Here is a 15,334-nt window from a genome sequence, read left to right as displayed (position 1 = left end):
CCAAAGATCAACACCTCCCAAGAGCACCAGAGCAAGTGAGGGGTCATTTAGACGTTAATTTCATCAAGTCCCTGTTAATATGGGAAGACACAGTGTCTCTGCTTAAGGCACAACTCTCCTAAACACGAGAGTTAAGTATACAACTTTAGAACACTTTCCCACCAGGAGACTCGAACCCTAGCCAGCACAGAAGCCTTCCAGCAACTGGCATAACAGGTACGCCTTAACCCTCTCCACCACCCGCTCAGACCCTTAAAAGAGATGGTAATTTCGGAGTATTTAAATACCCCAAAGATCAACACCTCCCAAGAGCACCAGAGCAAGTGAGGGGTCATTTAGACGTTAATTTCATCAAGTCCCTGTTAATATGGGAAGACACAGTGTCTCTGCTTAAGGCACAACTCTCCTAAACACGAGAGTTAAGTATACAACTTTAGAACACTTTCCCACCAGGAGACTCGAACCCTAGCCAGCACAGAAGCCTTCCAGCAACTGGCATAACAGGTACGCCTTAACCCTCTCCACCACCCGCTCAGACCCTTAAAAGAGATGGTAATTTCGGAGTATTTAAATACCCCAAAGATCAACACCTCCCAAGAGCACCAGAGCAAGTGAGGGGTCATTTAGACGTTAATTTCATCAAGTCCCTGTTAATATGGGAAGACACAGTGTCTCTGCTTAAGGCACAACTCTCCTAAACACGAGAGTTAAGTATACAACTTTAGAACACTTTCCCACCAGGAGACTCGAACCCTAGCCAGCACAGAAGCCTTCCAGCAACTGGCATAACAGGTACGCCTTAACCCTCTCCACCACCCGCTCAGACCCTTAAAAGAGATGGTAATTTCGGAGTATTTAAATACCCCAAAGATCAACACCTCCCAAGAGCACCAGAGCAAGTGAGGGGTCATTTAGACGTTAATTTCATCAAGTCCCTGTTAATATGGGAAGACACAGTGTCTCTGCTTAAGGCACAACTCTCCTAAACACGAGAGTTAAGTATACAACTTTAGAACACTTTCCCACCAGGAGACTCGAACCCTAGCCAGCACAGAAGCCTTCCAGCAACTGGCATAACAGGTACGCCTTAACCCTCTCCACCACCCGCTCAGACCCTTAAAAGAGATGGTAATTTCGGAGTATTTAAATACCCCAAAGATCAACACCTCCCAAGAGCACCAGAGCAAGTGAGGGGTCATTTAGACGTTAATTTCATCAAGTCCCTGTTAATATGGGAAGACACAGTGTCTCTGCTTAAGGCACAACTCTCCTAAACACGAGAGTTAAGTATACAACTTTAGAACACTTTCCCACCAGGAGACTCGAACCCTAGCCAGCACAGAAGCCTTCCAGCAACTGGCATAACAGGTACGCCTTAACCCTCTCCACCACCCGCTCAGACCCTTAAAAGAGATGGTAATTTCGGAGTATTTAAATACCCCAAAGATCAACACCTCCCAAGAGCACCAGAGCAAGTGAGGGGTCATTTAGACGTTAATTTCATCAAGTCCCTGTTAATATGGGAAGACACAGTGTCTCTGCTTAAGGCACAACTCTCCTAAACACGAGAGTTAAGTATACAACTTTAGAACACTTTCCCACCAGGAGACTCGAACCCTAGCCAGCACAGAAGCCTTCCAGCAACTGGCATAACAGGTACGCCTTAACCCTCTCCACCACCCGCTCAGACCCTTAAAAGAGATGGTAATTTCGGAGTATTTAAATACCCCAAAGATCAACACCTCCCAAGAGCACCAGAGCAAGTGAGGGGTCATTTAGACGTTAATTTCATCAAGTCCCTGTTAATATGGGAAGACACAGTGTCTCTGCTTAAGGCACAACTCTCCTAAACACGAGAGTTAAGTATACAACTTTAGAACACTTTCCCACCAGGAGACTCGAACCCTAGCCAGCACAGAAGCCTTCCAGCAACTGGCATAACAGGTACGCCTTAACCCTCTCCACCACCCGCTCAGACCCTTAAAAGAGATGGTAATTTCGGAGTATTTAAATACCCCAAAGATCAACACCTCCCAAGAGCACCAGAGCAAGTGAGGGGTCATTTAGACGTTAATTTCATCAAGTCCCTGTTAATATGGGAAGACACAGTGTCTCTGCTTAAGGCACAACTCTCCTAAACACGAGAGTTAAGTATACAACTTTAGAACACTTTCCCACCAGGAGACTCGAACCCTAGCCAGCACAGAAGCCTTCCAGCAACTGGCATAACAGGTACGCCTTAACCCTCTCCACCACCCGCTCAGACCCTTAAAAGAGATGGTAATTTCGGAGTATTTAAATACCCCAAAGATCAACACCTCCCAAGAGCACCAGAGCAAGTGAGGGGTCATTTAGACGTTAATTTCATCAAGTCCCTGTTAATATGGGAAGACACAGTGTCTCTGCTTAAGGCACAACTCTCCTAAACACGAGAGTTAAGTATACAACTTTAGAACACTTTCCCACCAGGAGACTCGAACCCTAGCCAGCACAGAAGCCTTCCAGCAACTGGCATAACAGGTACGCCTTAACCCTCTCCACCACCCGCTCAGACCCTTAAAAGAGATGGTAATTTCGGAGTATTTAAATACCCCAAAGATCAACACCTCCCAAGAGCACCAGAGCAAGTGAGGGGTCATTTAGACGTTAATTTCATCAAGTCCCTGTTAATATGGGAAGACACAGTGTCTCTGCTTAAGGCACAACTCTCCTAAACACGAGAGTTAAGTATACAACTTTAGAACACTTTCCCACCAGGAGACTCGAACCCTAGCCAGCACAGAAGCCTTCCAGCAACTGGCATAACAGGTACGCCTTAACCCTCTCCACCACCCGCTCAGACCCTTAAAAGAGATGGTAATTTCGGAGTATTTAAATACCCCAAAGATCAACACCTCCCAAGAGCACCAGAGCAAGTGAGGGGTCATTTAGACGTTAATTTCATCAAGTCCCTGTTAATATGGGAAGACACAGTGTCTCTGCTTAAGGCACAACTCTCCTAAACACGAGAGTTAAGTATACAACTTTAGAACACTTTCCCACCAGGAGACTCGAACCCTAGCCAGCACAGAAGCCTTCCAGCAACTGGCATAACAGGTACGCCTTAACCCTCTCCACCACCCGCTCAGACCCTTAAAAGAGATGGTAATTTCGGAGTATTTAAATACCCCAAAGATCAACACCTCCCAAGAGCACCAGAGCAAGTGAGGGGTCATTTAGACGTTAATTTCATCAAGTCCCTGTTAATATGGGAAGACACAGTGTCTCTGCTTAAGGCACAACTCTCCTAAACACGAGAGTTAAGTATACAACTTTAGAACACTTTCCCACCAGGAGACTCGAACCCTAGCCAGCACAGAAGCCTTCCAGCAACTGGCATAACAGGTACGCCTTAACCCTCTCCACCACCCGCTCAGACCCTTAAAAGAGATGGTAATTTCGGAGTATTTAAATACCCAAAGATCAACACCTCCCAAGAGCACCAGAGCAAGTGAGGGGTCATTTAGACGTTAATTTCATCAAGTCCCTGTTAATATGGGAAGACACAGTGTCTCTGCTTAAGGCACAACTCTCCTAAACACGAGAGTTAAGTATACAACTTTAGAACACTTTCCCACCAGGAGACTCGAACCCTAGCCAGCACAGAAGCCTTCCAGCAACTGGCATAACAGGTACGCCTTAACCCTCTCCACCACCCGCTCAGACCCTTAAAAGAGATGGTAATTTCGGAGTATTTAAATACCCCAAAGATCAACACCTCCCAAGAGCACCAGAGCAAGTGAGGGGTCATTTAGACGTTAATTTCATCAAGTCCCTGTTAATATGGGAAGACACAGTGTCTCTGCTTAAGGCACAACTCTCCTAAACACGAGAGTTAAGTATACAACTTTAGAACACTTTCCCACCAGGAGACTCGAACCCTAGCCAGCACAGAAGCCTTCCAGCAACTGGCATAACAGGTACGCCTTAACCCTCTCCACCACCCGCTCAGACCCTTAAAAGAGATGGTAATTTCGGAGTATTTAAATACCCCAAAGATCAACACCTCCCAAGAGCACCAGAGCAAGTGAGGGGTCATTTAGACGTTAATTTCATCAAGTCCCTGTTAATATGGGAAGACACAGTGTCTCTGCTTAAGGCACAACTCTCCTAAACACGAGAGTTAAGTATACAACTTTAGAACACTTTCCCACCAGGAGACTCGAACCCTAGCCAGCACAGAAGCCTTCCAGCAACTGGCATAACAGGTACGCCTTAACCCTCTCCACCACCCGCTCAGACCCTTAAAAGAGATGGTAATTTCGGAGTATTTAAATACCCCAAAGATCAACACCTCCCAAGAGCACCAGAGCAAGTGAGGGGTCATTTAGACGTTAATTTCATCAAGTCCCTGTTAATATGGGAAGACACAGTGTCTCTGCTTAAGGCACAACTCTCCTAAACACGAGAGTTAAGTATACAACTTTAGAACACTTTCCCACCAGGAGACTCGAACCCTAGCCAGCACAGAAGCCTTCCAGCAACTGGCATAACAGGTACGCCTTAACCCTCTCCACCACCCGCTCAGACCCTTAAAAGAGATGGTAATTTCGGAGTATTTAAATACCCCAAAGATCAACACCTCCCAAGAGCACCAGAGCAAGTGAGGGGTCATTTAGACGTTAATTTCATCAAGTCCCTGTTAATATGGGAAGACACAGTGTCTCTGCTTAATGGGACTTGGGACTTGATGAAATTAACGTCTAAATGACCCCTCACTTGCTCTGGTGCTCTTGGGAGGTGTTGATCTTTGGGGTATTTAAATACTCCGAAATTACCATCTCTTTTAAGGGTCTGAGCGGGTGGTGGAGAGGGTTAAGGCGTACCTGTTATGCCAGTTGCTGGAAGGCTTCTGTGCTGGCTAGGGTTCGAGTCTCCTGGTGGGAAAGTGTTCTATAGTTGTATACTTAACTCTCGTGTTTAGGAGAGTTGTGCCTTAAGCAGAGACACTGTGTCTTCCCATATTAACAGGGACTTGATGAAATTAACGTCTAAATGACCCCTCACTTGCTCTGGTGCTCTTGGGAGGTGTTGATCTTTGGGGTATTTAAATACTCCGAAATTACCATCTCTTTTAAGGGTCTGAGCGGGTGGTGGAGAGGGTTAAGGCGTACCTGTTATGCCAGTTGCTGGAAGGCTTCTGTGCTGGCTAGGGTTCGAGTCTCCTGGTGGGAAAGTGTTCTAAAGTTGTATACTTAACTCTCGTGTTTAGGAGAGTTGTGCCTTAAGCAGAGACACCGTGTCTTCCCATATTAACAGGGACTTGATGAAATTAACGTCTAAATGACCCCTCACTTGCTCTGGTGCTCTTGGGAGGTGTTGATCTTTGGGGTATTTAAATACTCCGAAATTACCATCTCTTTTAAGGGTCTGAGCGGGTGGTGGAGAGGGTTAAGGCGTACCTGTTATGCCAGTTGCTGGAAGGCTTCTGTGCTGGCTAGGGTTCGAGTCTCCTGGTGGGAAAGTGTTCTAAAGTTGTATACTTAACTCTCGTGTTTAGGAGAGTTGTGCCTTAAGCAGAGACACTGTCTTCCCATATTAACAGGGACTTGATGAAATTAACGTCTAAATGACCCCTCACTTGCTCTGGTGCTCTTGGGAGGTGTTGATCTTTGGGGTATTTAAATACTCCGAAATTACCATCTCTTTTAAGGGTCTGAGCGGGTGGTGGAGAGGGTTAAGGCGTACCTGTTATGCCAGTTGCTGGAAGGCTTCTGTGCTGGCTAGGGTTCGAGTCTCCTGGTGGGAAAGTGTTCTAAAGTTGTATACTTAACTCTCGTGTTTAGGAGAGTTGTGCCTTAAGCAGAGACACTGTGTCTTCCCATATTAACAGGGACTTGATGAAATTAACGTCTAAATGACCCCTCACTTGCTCTGGTGCTCTTGGGAGGTGTTGATCTTTGGGGTATTTAAATACTCCGAAATTACCATCTCTTTTAAGGGTCTGAGCGGGTGGTGGAGAGGGTTAAGGCGTACCTGTTATGCCAGTTGCTGGAAGGCTTCTGTGCTGTCTAGGGTTCGAGTCTCCTGGTGGGAAAGTGTTCTAAAGTTGTATACTTAACTCTCGTGTTTAGGAGAGTTGTGCCTTAAGCAGAGACACTGTGTCTTCCCATATTAACAGGGACTTGATGAAATTAACGTCTAAATGACCCCTCACTTGCTCTGGTGCTCTTGGGAGGTGTTGATCTTTGGGGTATTTAAATACTCCGAAATTACCATCTCTTTTAAGGGTCTGAGCGGGTGGTGGAGAGGGTTAAGGCGTACCTGTTATGCCAGTTGCTGGAAGGCTTCTGTGCTGGCTAGGGTTCGAGTCTCCTGGTGGGAAAGTGTTCTAAAGTTGTATACTTAACTCTCGTGTTTAGGAGAGTTGTGCCTTAAGCAGAGACTCTGTGTCTTCCCATATTAACAGGGACTTGATGAAATTAACGTCTAAATGACCCCTCACTTGCTCTGGTGCTCCTGGGAGGTGTTGATCTTTGGGGTATTTAAATACTCCGAAATTACCATCTCTTTTAAGGGTCTGAGCGGGTGGTGGAGAGGGTTAAGGCGTACCTGTTATGCCAGTTGCTGGAAGGCTTCTGTGCTGGCTAGGGTTCGAGTCTCCTGGTGGGAAAGTGTTCTAAAGTTGTATACTTAACTCTCGTGTTTAGGAGAGTTGTGCCTTAAGCAGAGACACTGTGTCTTCCCATATTAACAGGGACTTGATGAAATTAACGTCTAAATGACCCCTCACTTGCTCTGGTGCTCTTGGGAGGTGTTGATCTTTGGGGTATTTAAATACTCCGAAATTACCATCTCTTTTAAGGGTCTGAGCGGGTGGTGGAGAGGGTTAAGGCGTACATGTTATGCCAGTTGCTGGAAGGCTTCTGTGCTGGCTAGGGTTCGAGTCTCCTGGTGGGAAAGTGTTCTAAAGTTGTATACTTAACTCTCGTGTTTAGGAGAGTTGTGCCTTAAGCAGAGACACTGTGTCTTCCCATATTAACAGGGACTTGACGAAATTAATGTCTAAATGACCCCTCACTTGCTCTGGTGCTCTTGGGAGGTGTTGATCTTTGGGGTATTTAAATACTCCGAAATTACCATCTCTTTTAAGGGTCTGAGCGGGTGGTGGAGAGGGTTAAGGCGTACCTGTTATGCCAGTTGCTGGAAGGCTTCTGTGCTGGCTAGGGTTCGAGTCTCCTGGTGGGAAAGTGTTCTAAAGTTGTATACTTAACTCTCGTGTTTAGGAGAGTTGTGCCTTAAGCAGAGACACTGTGTCTTCCCATATTAACAGGGACTTGATGAAATTAACGTCTAAATGACCCCTCACTTGCTCTGGTGCTCTTGGGAGGTGTTGATCTTTGGGGTATTTAAATACTCCGAAATTACCATCTCTTTTAAGGGTCTGAGCGGGTGGTGGAGAGGGTTAAGGCGTACCTGTTATGCCAGTTGCTGGAAGGCTTCTGTGCTGTCTAGGGTTCGAGTCTCCTGGTGGGAAAGTGTTCTAAAGTTGTATACTTAACTCTCGTGTTTAGGAGAGTTGTGCCTTAAGCAGAGACACTGTGTCTTCCCATATTAACAGGGACTTGATGAAATTAACGTCTAAATGACCCCTCACTTGCTCTGGTGCTCTTGGGAGGTGTTGATCTTTGGGGTATTTAAATACTCCGAAATTACCATCTCTTTTAAGGGTCTGAGCGGGTGGTGGAGAGGGTTAAGGCGTACCTGTTATGCCAGTTGCTGGAAGGCTTCTGTGCTGGCTAGGGTTCGAGTCTCCTGGTGGGAAAGTGTTCTAAAGTTGTATACTTAACTCTCGTGTTTAGGAGAGTTGTGCCTTAAGCAGAGACTCTGTGTCTTCCCATATTAACAGGGACTTGATGAAATTAACGTCTAAATGACCCCTCACTTGCTCTGGTGCTCCTGGGAGGTGTTGATCTTTGGGGTATTTAAATACTCCGAAATTACCATCTCTTTTAAGGGTCTGAGCGGGTGGTGGAGAGGGTTAAGGCATACCTGTTATGCCAGTTGCTGGAAGGCTTCTGTGCTGGCTAGGGTTCGAGTCTCCTGGTGGGAAAGTGTTCTAAAGTTGTATACTTAACTCTCGTGTTTAGGAGAGTTGTGCCTTAAGCAGAGACACTGTGTCTTCCCATATTAACAGGGACTTGATGAAATTAACGTCTAAATGACCCCTCACTTGCTCTGGTGCTCTTGGGAGGTGTTGATCTTTGGGTATTTAAATACTCCGAAATTACCATCTCTTTTAAGGGTCTGAGCGGGTGGTGGAGAGGGTTAAGGCGTACCTGTTATGCCAGTTGCTGGAAGGCTTCTGTGCTGGCTAGGGTTCGAGTCTCCTGGTGGGAAAGTGTTCTAAAGTTGTATACTTAACTCTCGTGTTTAGGAGAGTTGTGCCTTAAGCAGAGACACTGTGTCTTCCCATATTAACAGGGACTTGATGAAATTAACGTCTAAATGACCCCTCACTTGCTCTGGTGCTCTTGGGAGGTGTTGATCTTTGGGGTATTTAAATACTCCGAAATTACCATCTCTTTTAAGGGTCTGAGCGGGTGGTGGAGAGGGTTAAGGCGTACCTGTTATGCCAGTTGCTGGAAGGCTTCTGTGCTGGCTAGGGTTCGAGTCTCCTGGTGGGAAAGTGTTCTAAAGTTGTATATATATATATATATATATATATATATATATATACAGGGTTGTATATATTGCCAGTTGTATATATATATGTATATATATATATATATATATATATATATATATATATATATATATATATATATATATATATATATATATATATATATATATATATATATACCTGACTGGCGACGTTGGTATATCTGGTTTAATTATTTGTGAAGGGAAAGAAAGCAACATTAATTTTGTCGACTTTATTATAAAACATATATGATGAACTACACGTGACGCCTCTGGACCTTCCTAGATCAGCTGACTAATGTTTACACCAGATCAGCTGATCATTGTTTACCAAATCAGCTGATCATTGTTTACACCAGATCAGCTGACTAGTGTTTACACCAGATCAGCTGACAAGTGTTTACACCAGATCAGCTGACTAGTGTTTACACCAGAACAGCTGATCATTGTTTACCAAATCAGCTGATCATTGTTGATCAGATCAGGTGACAATTGTTCACCAGAACAGGTGGTAAACATAACAAGTGTTCGGAGACACATATACATGATACATGTGTGTGTTATATCCGTCAAGGTTCCCCAAAAATGATCAGTTGAGAAATGTTATCCCTAACATTGGCTTGTAACTGTGGAGGTTATATGTGTTTGAACAACCTGGTTTGCTTGTTATCAAGCTTGTTCATCTATGTTCACTTTAACATCAAGCTTTGTATATATATATATATATATATATATATATATATATATATATATATATATATATATATATATATATATATATTGCGCTGGAACAAGCATGGCAAATGATCCTATGTCACCCCTAAAAGATTCCTGGGTCACCCTAGGAGACCCTGGGTTACCCTAGGAGACTCCTGGGTCACCCTAGAAGACTCCTGGGTCACCCTAGGAGACTCCTGGGTCACCCTAGGAGACTACTGGGTCACCCTAGGAGACTCCTGGGTCACCCCTAGGAGACACACGGTCACCCTAGGAGACACACGGTCACCCTAGGAGACACACGGTCACCCTAGGAGACTCCTGGGTCACCCTAGGAGACATTGGGACACCCTAGGAGACTCCTGGGTCACCCTAGAAGACTCCTGGGTCACCCTAGAACACTCCTGGGTCACCCTACGAGACTCTAGGGGTCACCTAGAAGACTCCTGGGTCACCATAGGAGACTCCTGGGTCTCCTTGTGCTATTTACATGTACAAAACCTTGTTCCTAAATGCTAATCCTGATTTGAAACTCTTCATTGATGGATGTAATAGAACCCACGAGCACCACAACATAAATAAATATTTTGTTGATTTAAATTGACAGTCATGCTAATATAATTGCCAGTCAGGCTTATGTAATTCACAATCATCTTAATATAATTGCCAGTTTGGATAATATAATTGGCAGAGAGGATTATGCCATCAGGCCAATATAATTACCAATAAGGCTAATATAATTGCCAATCAGGCAAATATATAACTTCGAATTGGGCTTTTTCACCCACAGGGTTATTGATTGATGGAACTGCCTACCTGTTGAAGCCTTAAACTGCCTAAACTGTGCTGAATTTCAAAATATAATTGGAACAGATCATCAAGGCAAATGGGGGAGGGGTGAGACCTTCAACAAGCCGCCGGCTTCCTGTTCTCATCGAGGCCACTAGGGTTAGTGGCCCTCAGGTAAATCGGGTAAAGTCTTATTCCCAGACAATTACAGCATAACTGATAAAATAGGGTACAGTAATATAAATTTCTGGTTAATTTTGAGTGATATAAATTTCAATAGTAATATAAATTTAAATTTCATATTCACTTCACTGACAGTTATAAATGCCAGTCTGCCTTCAATAAACTCTTTGGTGAAATATTTATAATCAAGAGAGGAACTCATTTATTTATTTATTTATTTATTTATGCATATACAAGAATGTACATTGGGAATGTGAGGATACATAATATGGTAATTACAGTCTTGTAAAGCCACTAGTACGCGCAGCGTTTCGGGCAGGTCCTTAATCTAAGAAAATTTTAAGGATGTAAATACTTGCAAAATTTATAGACAAAAAAATGATAACCGTTACATGGAATGAAAAAAAGAATTTGAGAGAAAATTGTAGGTACAGTATATTAAAGCACATAGGTAGCTAAGATTGATTGCAATGACAGCTTGAATGGTAGTTGACAAAAATTGGTAGTCACAATACAGCATATGGCTAGCACATAAAAGAAGACAGCAATGAACACAATGATAAGGTTGTTTAATACTACATAAAAATTAGGAGATTGGGTAACACTAGGTACAGAGCAAATTTAAAGCTCAGTGTAAATAAGCCTAAGCAAAAAATAAAAAATGGACATCAGTTTGCATATGAATCTGATGAGAAAATTCCTTGATTAGTATACATTTCCCTTCCAATGAAATGGTCTCATCTTAAGTATGTCTCAGACTGTCTTCTTCACCAACTCCAATGCTAAATAATATTACAACAAAAATTTCCATAACTAAGCTACAGAGTATATTAAATTTTAAATAAATTTCCACAGAGAGCAAAAACAAAGCACATTATTATTTACATAAATATGAAGAAAAACATTTAAAGCTTTGTTTTATCTTTGCTAAACTAAAGAGATTTTTCTATACTTATAAGCAATTTTGAGTTTTCCTACAGTGACAGCTTCTCTAGTTCTTGCTTGGTCATCTAACTTTCATAAAAGAACAATATAATAAAATATCTTTAGATCTTTACCTTTCATTGTTTAGTGTATTTCTCAAACAAAATATAATTACCTCTGAAGAACATTCAACTGAACAAATCCACAAGGGCCATGACAAGGATTCGAACCTACGTCCAAAATCATCCCAGACGCTGCCTTATTTGACTGAGCTACGACATGATCCAACTGACAGTATGATACCACACTGTTAAAGTTAATATACCATTATGTGCCTCATTATCCTTTAACATTCTCTTAATTATCTTCCACACTCAAAGTATTTAGCCTGTTATTTGCATGTGTCATCTTGTGCCTCTTCATATGTCCACGGTGACGGAATGTCTGTCCACACTCTGGACACTCCTGAGGTTTGTCATCTAAATGCACCATCATGTGAGTTTTCATATTTCCTACACGATTGAATCTCTTCCCACACTCTGGACACTTATGTGGTTTGTCACCTGAGTGTACTAACATGTGTCTTATTATAGTTCCACGTTCTTTAAATTTTTTGCCACACTCAGCACATTGAAAAGGTCTCTCATCCGTATGCACCATCATGTGAGTCTTCATATTTCCAACACGATTGAATCTCTTCCCACACTCTGGACACTTATGTGGTTTGTCACCTGAATGCACTAACATGTGAGACTTGATAGAATCAAGATGACTGAATCTCTTCCCACACTCTGGACACTCATGAGGTTTGTCTCCTGAATGCACTAACATGTGAGTCTTGATATGTCCACGCTGACTGAATCTCTTCTCACACTATGGACACTCATGAGGTTTATCTCCTGAATGCACTAACATGTGAGTCTTGATATAACCAAGATGACTGAATCTCTTCCCACACTCTGGACACTCGTGAGGTTTGTCTCCTGAATGCACTAACATGTGAGTCTTCACATGTGAAGGACGGGTGAATACCTTTGGACACTGTGGACACTGGTGAGTCTTCATCTTCTTTATGACAGGTGCAGTTTGTGTGAAGGTTTTCTCCCCCGGATGTTGGGAGAAGCGTCAAGGCTTGAGTGTTGTTTCTTAGAGTTAGACTTGATGTGAGCACTTGGCGGTCAATGGTGGTGCTTCTTCTTTATGATAGGCGCAGTTTGTGTCAAGGTTTTCCCTTAATGCTCGTGCTGGACATCACTGGCTGTTGTTGTTGTTGTTGAGTTTGGGGCGACGACGATCATGATCACTGGCTGTGGTGCTACTAAAGTGGCGGCGGTTGTTTACCCTCTCATCACCTGAGCGATCCAATGTTTTTGTCTGGTTCACCATATCATTTTTCCAACCTCTTAATTTTGTTTATATCTAGTCATTTAAAATAAACACTTGTATTTATTCTCATGTTTTTGAATCAAAGAATATACTTGGAATTGTTTCTTTAAACATAATGCCACACGATTATACTTTTTGAAGGAAACAGCTCTCCCATAGTGAATGTGTTCTGAACCATAATGGAATCTGACCCATGTATCAATCGGGTTAACCCTTGTGTGGCGTTTCCAAAATGGTTGCCCCTGTTGGTGTAGCGAGTTAATCTTATACTCGCTCCATTATCTCATTATCTTAATAGCATAACTAATTAGCACTAATTACAGAAGCTACAATCCTTTCCCCAATTACAGGTAATACTCTTCTCATCTTGTTGGAGGGAGCTGAGGTATAATCACCATTTAAGTAAGCAGTCTTCAGCCGAACAACCGGTCACCACTTGGTCCGGGAGACATCTCCCGTCACGCAGGGTGCAGTCGCGCCTCCACAGATCTCCAGTATCATCTATTGATACTGGAAATGGCTCAAAAGGGCCACCACTTATGGGCTATTCATGTCCAAGCCACCTTTTGGGTGGCTTAATCTTCTCTTTCTCTCTCGTGTTTGTCCACCATCTGGTCACCATTTGGTCCGGGAGACATCTCCCGTCACGCTGGGTGCAGTCGCACCTCCACAGGTCTCCAGTATCATCTATTGATACTGGTGATGGCTCAAAAAGGGCCACCACTTACGAGCTATTCATGCCCGTGCCACCTTTTGGGTGGCTTCATCTTCATCTTTACACATTCACAAGGGAGACATCTCCCGTCATGCAGGGTGCATTCGCACCTCCACAGATCTCCAGTATCAGCTCTTGATACTGGTAATGGCTTAAAATGGCCACCACTTACGGGCTATTTATGCCCGTGCCACCTTTTGGGTTGCTTCATCTTCATCTTAACACATTCATAAGGGAGACATCTCCAGTCACGCTGGGTGCAGTCCCACCTCCACAGATCTCCAGTATCATCTATTGATACTGGTGATGGCTTAAAAGGGCCACCACTTACGGGCTATTCATGCCCGTGCCACCTTTTGGGTGGCTTAATCTTCATCAATCAATCAATCAGCCGAACAAGTCTATGTGGGTGGGGACGAGGACAGGTTGACGAGTTTAGCAGTTACCAGGGAGGATGTTCTTAAACAAATAGTAAAACTCAAACCAAACAAATGCCCAGGGCCGGATGAAGTGTTTGCCAGGGTGCTTAAAGAATGCAAAGAGGAGCTTTGTGACCCACTGTCAACCATATTTAATAAATCAATAGAGTCAGGCAGAGTGCCAGAGTTTTGGAAAGTTGCTAATGTGATACCAGTTTTTAAGAAAGGAGATAGATCACTTGCGTCTAACTATCGACCAATTAGCCTAACGTCTATTGTGGGAAAGTTACTCGAATCTATAATAGCAAATAAAATTCGTCTTCATCTTGAAAAACATAAATTAATAATTGAGTCGCAACATGGTTTTTTTCTGAGGTTGGAAGAAAACGTGCTCAGATTGGGGACTTGTTTATTTTAATGGTAAATAATAAATTAATATATAATAAATTAATATATAATAAATTAATATATAATAAATTAATTTATTATATAAATTAATAAATAATAAAATTATTATTATATAATAAATAATAATAATAACAAATAATATAATGATAAGCAATTACTTTTAATGAATCAAATAGCTAATTAGGATGAATGATAAATAATTATTGACTAGTGCATAACAATAAAGTATTAAGGAATAATTATATTGAATAATCCTTAATGATAAAGGAGAGATCAATTACAATTAATAACTACATCCATAGGTAGTAAATGAAAGTTGCATTAATTAGACTAATTACAATTCATGGGAATATTTCTTAGCTATCTCCCAGCAAACATTTTCATGTTTTTAAAACATCCTAAAAACGACATTTCATTGTTTTCAGCACGTTTATAATTACGTTTAGAAAAGGTTTTTTGAGAACTTTTATATACAACCTTAGAACGTAAATAATTAACATTTCTAAAAACTTTTTTATAATCTTTTAATTACCTACATTAAAACGTTTAGGGTAAATTAGGGTATAATAATTTTTTAATTCATATCTGAAATAGAAAGGGAGAGAAAGAAAGAAGACATATCTGAGAAAGAAATGGACATCCTATATATGTATGTGTAAATTACAAATAAATAGGGTACAAAAAGAGAATTAAAATATTATATTTATTTAATTAAGAATGAGTAATACAACAAAATATATGTAATAGCTCGAAATATATAGACTATATCTATAACAGAATATAAAAGTAAAAATTTAAAAATCTATAAAAATCTATATATGCAATATGTGAACACAATAGATTTTGTGATCAAGCAGCCTGTGATTCATGTCATGCTGAGATCAGTCTGACGTTACAAGCAGTTATTGTTACTTAAAACTAAAACAAGTAAAATTTTCCGAGTATACATATAACACTATAGTTTTTCTATGACTAATAATAAAAATCTATTAATCAAAAGTTTAGGACTAATTAACTAAAAATAAAAATCTACAAGTGAATGTAAACAGTCAAGTATAATATTCATGTAGAAAGAGAAAGAAAAAGAGAGAGAGAAGGAAAGAAAGAG

This window comes from Procambarus clarkii, chromosome 35 (assembly GCF_040958095.1).
Source record: "Procambarus clarkii isolate CNS0578487 chromosome 35, FALCON_Pclarkii_2.0, whole genome shotgun sequence".
NCBI classification, from domain to species: domain Eukaryota; kingdom Metazoa; phylum Arthropoda; class Malacostraca; order Decapoda; family Cambaridae; genus Procambarus; species Procambarus clarkii.
The sequence above is the reverse complement of the archived record's forward strand: the minus strand, read 5'-3'. Positions refer to the sequence as shown.